Genomic DNA, 6,664 nt, shown 5'->3' with positions numbered 1-6,664 from the left:
GAAAGCAGGAAGGGGGTAATGAAGTTGCATGTTCAGCCATGAACTCATTGAATGGCGGGGCAGGCTAGAAGGGCTGAATGGCCTACTCCTGCAACTATTTTCTATGTTTCTATGTTTCTAAAACAAAGTCCCGCAAGTTTGCATACGCTGATGACATTACCTTGGCCACGCAAAACATGAATCTGTCCCTCACTGAAGAGACGTTGACCAATGATTTACAGAGGATGGCGATTTCGGCCAAACCTACAAAAGATCGTCACCTCAACATTCCACCTCAATATATTTTATAGTCTCTTGAACACTCTTAGTTCAATTCACTTGATTTATTGTGGGAGATCTCAATCAGCCATGTGCAGATAAAATGGCATTCCTCATACAGACAAGCAGGTTTCTTAAAATACCGATCCAGGTCTCTAGACCTCCTAGCTAGAGGGCGCTATACATTATATCGTTGCAGCTTCAATATAAACTTGTAATTAACTTCTTATAGATACATGTAGTAAACAACTCCAAGTTTAACAAATAACAACAAGAATCTTGACTTATTGGTCCTTTATTCAAATGTTGCATGTTTCAAACTGAAACAAAACCGCTAGAAATTCGGCAGGTTTGTGCCCATTTTTCCACCATGGCGAAGCGGAAAAGGTAATTTTTTTCGTGCTAAACGAATCGCACTAAATTTAGTGCCCGGGTGGAAATTTGGCAGTGGTTTTGCGACGGCGCTAAAAATTATCGCCCGCCCGTTTTTTTTAAGTGGTTTTTATGACGTCAATCGGCGTACAACGCTGCGCTATCGCTGGGGGCGAAAATTTGCCGATATCGCCATTTTTACCGCCCGTCCAAAAACGTGCCCGAAGAAATCAAGTCTTACCAGATTGGACTCAGGGCGCGCTCGGTGCTAACGTCGCCATCTTGAAAAACGGAGCAAAAGTTCATTGCATTGAATGATTTGGAGGAAAGGCTGCGTTTTACACAGTGAGCTTTATGTGAGTTTATAGTTTGATTTTAAGGATATTTAAGGTCATTTAAAAGAATGGGGGCTATACCATCTCTGCCATTATTCCTGGCTGCTTTTTCAATGGAAGAAGGCTTATTCAAGAGCATTTTGAGCTTAACTAAAGAGCTGGCAGACATAGGGGGAGGAGGTCTTAACCCCCACGAGCTTACAGGGAACAACGCTCATACCTGCAGCTGTCTGAGGCACAGTGTGTAAGAAGGCTGTTCTTCCGAAAAGAGGTGGTCACAGAGATACGCCAGCTCATAAAGGCAGACCCACAGCCTACCAGCGGCAACAGGACTACACTGCCTGACGAGGTGAAGGTGACTGCAGCATTTGCCTTCTATACCTCCGGCTCCTTTCAGGCACCAGCAGGGGACATATGCTCCATCTCGCAGCATGCTACACATTGCAACATTCACCAGGTGACTACTACACTGTACACATGCAGGATGGGCTTTATAAAGTTCCCAATGACCAAGGAGGCACAGAATGAGAGGGCTGTAGGTGTTAGACAAATTGCTGGCTACCCCAAGGTTCAGGCTGCCATTGACTGTATGCACATCGCCCTGTGAGCACCTTTACAGGATCCAGAGATTTACCAAAACCGAAAGGGAATCCACTCCCTGAACGTACAGATCGTCTGCGACCATACTCAGCGCAGCATGGCAGTCAATGCCCAATAGCCAGGGAGCATCCATGATGCTTTCATCTTGTGTGAGAGCACTGTCTCACACCTGTTTGAGCATCAGCCACAAGGCCAGAGCTGGATGCTGGGGGACAAAGGTTACGGCCTCGCCACTTGGCTCATGACCCTCCTCCAAAACCCTCAGACATAAGTCGAGCATCGCTATAATGGCAGCCATATAGTCACACGCAACATCATCGAAAAGACAATTGGAGTGCTCAAGCAGCGCTTCCAATGCCTGGACCACTCTGGAGGCTGCCTGCAATATTCCCCTCAGCAGGTCTCTGAGTTCATTGTGGTGTGCTGCATGCTACACAACTTAGCCATCATGAGGGGACAGGATTTGCCAATGGGGACTGCAGGACCACCTCAGGAGAGAGGAGAGGAGGAGGAGGTCAACGAGGAGGATAAGGAGGAGCCTGGCGATGAACCTATGCCACTACCACCACAGGGGAGGCCTCATCGAGTTTTCGCCACTGCAAAAGCCTTACATCAGCAGCTCATAATTTAACGCTTGCTTGGAGAGTGAACCACACGTTTCACCGTTGCCTGCCCACTCTATTCCACCATGTTGACTATTCCCCTTCTTATTCTACAGATGAGACACTACACAGAAATGGAAAGGTGGGGTCCAGAAGGCCGAAGGCCAAATTTGCTGATGATACAAAGATAGGTGGGAAAGCAAGTTGTGAGGAGGACGCAAAGAATCTACAAAGCGATATGGACAGGCTAAGTGAGTGGGCAAAAATTTGGCAGATGGAGTATTATGTGGGAAAATGTGAGGTTATCTACTTTGGTAGGAAAAATAAAAAAGCAAATTATTATTTAAATGGGGAGAGATTACAAAATGCTGAGGTACAGAGGGATCTGGGAGTCCTTGTACATGAAACACAAAAAGTTAGTATGCAGGTACAGCAAGTAATCAGGAAGGTAAATGGAATGTTGGCCTTTATTGCAAGGGGGATGGGGTATAAAAGTAGGGAAGTCCTACTACAACTGTACAGGTTGTTGATAAGACCACACCTGGAGTACTGCATACAGTTTTGGTCTCCTTATTTAAGGAAGGATATACTTGCATTGAAGGCAGTTCAGAGAAGGTTCACGAGGTTGATTCCTGAGATGAAGGAAGATTGAGCAGGTTGAGCAGGTTGGGTCTATACTCATTGGAGTTTAAGAAAACTGAGAGGTGACCTTATTGAAATGTATAAGATTCTGAGGGGGCTTGACAGGGTAGATGCAGAGAGGATGTTTCCCCTAGTGGGGGAATCTAGAACTAGGGGACATAGTTTCAGAATAAGGAGTCGCCCATTTAAAACGGAAATGAGGAATTACTTCTCTCAGAGGGTCGTGAATCTATGGAATTCTCCAACCCAGATAGCTGTGGAGGCTGGGTTATTGAATATATTTAAGGTGGAGATAGACAGATTTTTGAATGATAAGGGAGTCAGGGGTTATGGGGAGCGGGCAGAGAAGTGGAGTTGAGGCCAGGATCAGATCAGCCATGACCTTATTAAAAGGTGGAGCAGGGTCGAGGGGCCAAATGGCCTACTCCTGCTCCTATTTCTTATGTTCTTACATAAGGCACAGCCGCTAATGGTGGGGCGAAGGGAGTGTGCAATGCACAAGAAGCCAGAATTAGAGGAATAGTGGTGGGAGTAGTTTTAAGACTGGAGGAGGTTACCGATATAGGTCTCAACAGATTAACTTTAAAAGACTGTTCAACACAAATCCCTCTTTTTGATCTAATATATTGTGCAGACAACTTTACAAATTCACATATAACCTTTTATAGAATTATCCAAAGATCCTTCTTGGCACTGCACAGTTGGTGGCTGATTACAGCTGACAGGTTAAATCTGTGCTCCATTCAAGTCTTTAAATTAAAGCGGTTGTCAGTGAATTCTTTGGACTCTCACTTACTAAGCTTGTACACAGAAATATACTTTCTATGCAACACCATCTCATTAAAGAGTCTGTAATACTTCATGTACCACAGTATCCATCAGACAGGCGGCCAGATCACATATTGCTTATTTCAGAGAACTTATAGTTAAGTTAGTTTAACTGCAAAACAAAACTACACAAAAATCTAGACCATAATCTTTGCCTTTGGTGGCACATTGTTATCAGAGGTAGCTCGGAAAGCTGCTTCCTGAGGTGGGCTCTGACAATTCCCACAGCATTGTTTACACTACAGGATGGCCTCAAATGACACTCTTCCCATCAGAGGCAACCATGTCATGTAAAAAAGTATTTTACTAACTTTGTGTGAATCACCTACCAGCAACCAGTTCATGAGAGGAAAAGGCAGGAGTTTTAATTTTAATTGTTTATAAACGTAAATAACTGGAGTCATTATTGGCTTTCTACCAGGCCCATCATCTTATAACAGTTCTTCCACTGATATCTCCTGCAGGTCCTGTTGAAACAGCATACTCAAACTTCAAACAGCCGCTAGAAAGAGATAGAAAATAAACAAAAGGATGCCAGAATTTGTTTTAGTTTTTGCACTGATTTGAAACTCTGGGCCCAAAATTCAGAGATTTTTTGGCAGAAACGTGGTGTAGTTCTGGCAGGGGGTTAGAACTCTGAGGCATAACTCAGATACACCAGAGTTGTACCTGTTCTAAAACACACACTAATAGAAGTGGCTGGTGCTAAAAGATGCGTCCTCCCTCAAAATAGTACATGTTTGCAAATGACAGGATAATGAGGGAAGCAGCTACTGTGCCCGAAATTCCCTCATTTACTTCAGAATTGCAGCCGATTTAAATTAAGCTTGTAGAAAAGTGGGGTAAGTTACCTGCTGACGTGGTTGACATCACAGGCTTTAAATGTCCACAAACTTTGTCTGAAACATCAGCTTTGACTGAAGCAATTAGAAAATGTTTTTCTCAGCTGTGCAACTAAAAAAGATTATGCCATACAGCAGTTTCAGGACAGGCAATCTTTGGCTTCCCATCTTTTTGTCATGTGATTCTTATGCTGGAGTCACTATGAGCATTCTTAGGTGGAGGGTGGGAGGTGTAGGAAATATCAGAGATCTGCAGAATAAGGTTACGCCAATGAGGAACAAAATCACCGAGGAGGTTTCCTTCCACCAGAGACTACAAACCATGCTGCTCTCACAATCATCTCTCAGAGGAGGTCTGTTTAAGGAGGCAACGATACAGTAAGGAGGCACAGAGGGAATTAAGTTTCCTATTGCAAACTGACCTTCAAAATTCCTCTCAAACATTAAAAACAAAGTACTGTGTGCACCTATATTTACAGCAAGTGCTTCTTATTACGAACCCACCTATCTCGGTGCTTCTTTGTTGTTCTTAAAACTGTCCTGGTGTAGTACCAAGGTGACACCTGAGGGGCAGGGATGCCAGTGGTTGGCTGTGCTGTGCTGTGGTATAAGGAGCCTCTTGGTACTGGGGTGACTTTGTATCAGAGCTCCTGGGGTGACCTTTGCATCAGGGCTCCTGGGGTGACCTTTGTATCAGAGCTCCTGGGGTGACCTTTGTATCAGAGCTCCTGGGGTGACCTTTGTATCAGAGCTCCTGGGGTGACCTTTGTATCAGGGCACCAGGGTCCCAGAAAGACTCTTTGGCATGCTGCCTCACCATTGCAGGTGCGTGGGAAGCCTGCTCCTAAATCCTTCCTGAAATCCTTCCTTTCTCCGCCGATGTTTGTGTCTTTTATCAGTATTGCTACCCCCTCTTTTCCCAATTTCTTTGTCCTTCCTAAAGATCCTATAGTCTGGAATATTTAGCTTCCAATCATGCTGTCCAATGGTACTACATCAAACCCTTTGGGGTAGAAATTCAGTTGGATAATGCCCCTCGCAGGGACGCTAAAGGATTTGCAGCCACGGGCGCCGACATTCGCGACGCTCGGTAAATTCAGTGGCGCAGAGGAGTATTGTCCGGGAGCACAGCGCCGGTGTGCAACGACCTCGGTATCAACATGGAAGCAACATTGGGTTTGTGCTGCACCCGTAGCGCCCTGTAGTGACACCGCCAGAGAAAGCTGGCGGCAGAGCTGTCCCAGGGCGCTAAGGGAAAGACTGACTGCATGAGGTAATTGTGATTGAATTTTTTTGTTGCGATTTACCTTTATTTGGGGTGACTATTGTATACGGAATGTTTTTCGTATTTTTGTTCTGATTCTTTTTTTTGCAGGGAGACCTCTCCTCGGGCGCTGTCTAACTGCCACCTGCATTGTGGTTTTCCCTCCACCCTTCATGTCTGAGATCCTGCAGGTTGTACGTACACAGCCCGCATGCCTCTGTCTATTTGACTTTGCAGCGGGTCAGCACTATGACCTGAGGGCAGGTAGAAGCTTCGCCTCAGTTCCGACGACGCAATGGCTCCAGCAGTGTTTCGGGCCCTCTGCCTTTATGGAAGTGAAGACAGAGTCCTCTGATTAGAAAAATAACACGGAACTACCAGTAATTAAAAGGGAAGAAAAGTCCAGGGGCCGACTTTTTCTTCAAAATATTCTTTTCTTGTTTAAAACAGTAATGCTTACTTTGTTTTTAAAAGTCCCTGTGCTGATAACATGTTTTTTCCAAGGTCAGATGGCTTGCCACCAGCTCCCAGGCTGACCTGAAGTCATGGTCTCCTTTGCAGTTAGTCGAGCTAAGGCCGCTCCCTCTCAATGATGTTACCAGAGCAGTCGGGAGGCTAGAAGACTCAAACAATGCGGTAGAAATTCCTATGTCCCTGGGCCCGTACAAAGTTTCTACGGACCCGGAAAGGCATCGGAAAAGCCGGTTTTCAGCACGCAATGCACATGCGCTGAAAACCAGCTTTTCCGATCTGTCAAGCTTGACAGATCATCCGCAGATCAGGAGCAAGGACAGTTGTACGGGCAAGATTGCGGGATTTACGCATATCTTGCCCGGCAAATGTCCTCAAAAATCTTGCGCCTGATAAAAGCAGGCACATAGTCTACTTTTACAGGCGTAAGAGTTTAAAAACCTTTATAAA

At 45.3% G+C, this 6,664-nt stretch overlaps 1 long non-coding RNA gene across 1 annotated transcript; it reads right to left on the bottom strand.

Moving 5' to 3' along the window:
* Window positions 1-3,865: 3,865 nt before the first annotated feature.
* On the bottom strand, window positions 3,866-6,392 carry LOC139263976 (uncharacterized). Its single transcript, XR_011593260.1, has 3 exons — window positions 6,204-6,392; window positions 5,787-6,068; window positions 3,866-4,139 (listed from the first exon to the last, which is right to left on the bottom strand). It is a non-coding gene; the product is annotated as an uncharacterized lncRNA (long non-coding RNA).
* Window positions 6,393-6,664: the final 272 nt, after the last annotated feature.

Source organism: Pristiophorus japonicus, chromosome 5 (assembly GCF_044704955.1).
Source record: "Pristiophorus japonicus isolate sPriJap1 chromosome 5, sPriJap1.hap1, whole genome shotgun sequence".
NCBI classification, from domain to species: domain Eukaryota; kingdom Metazoa; phylum Chordata; class Chondrichthyes; family Pristiophoridae; genus Pristiophorus; species Pristiophorus japonicus.
Note: the sequence above shows the minus strand (reverse complement) of the source record. Positions and strands in the feature narration are given on the sequence as shown.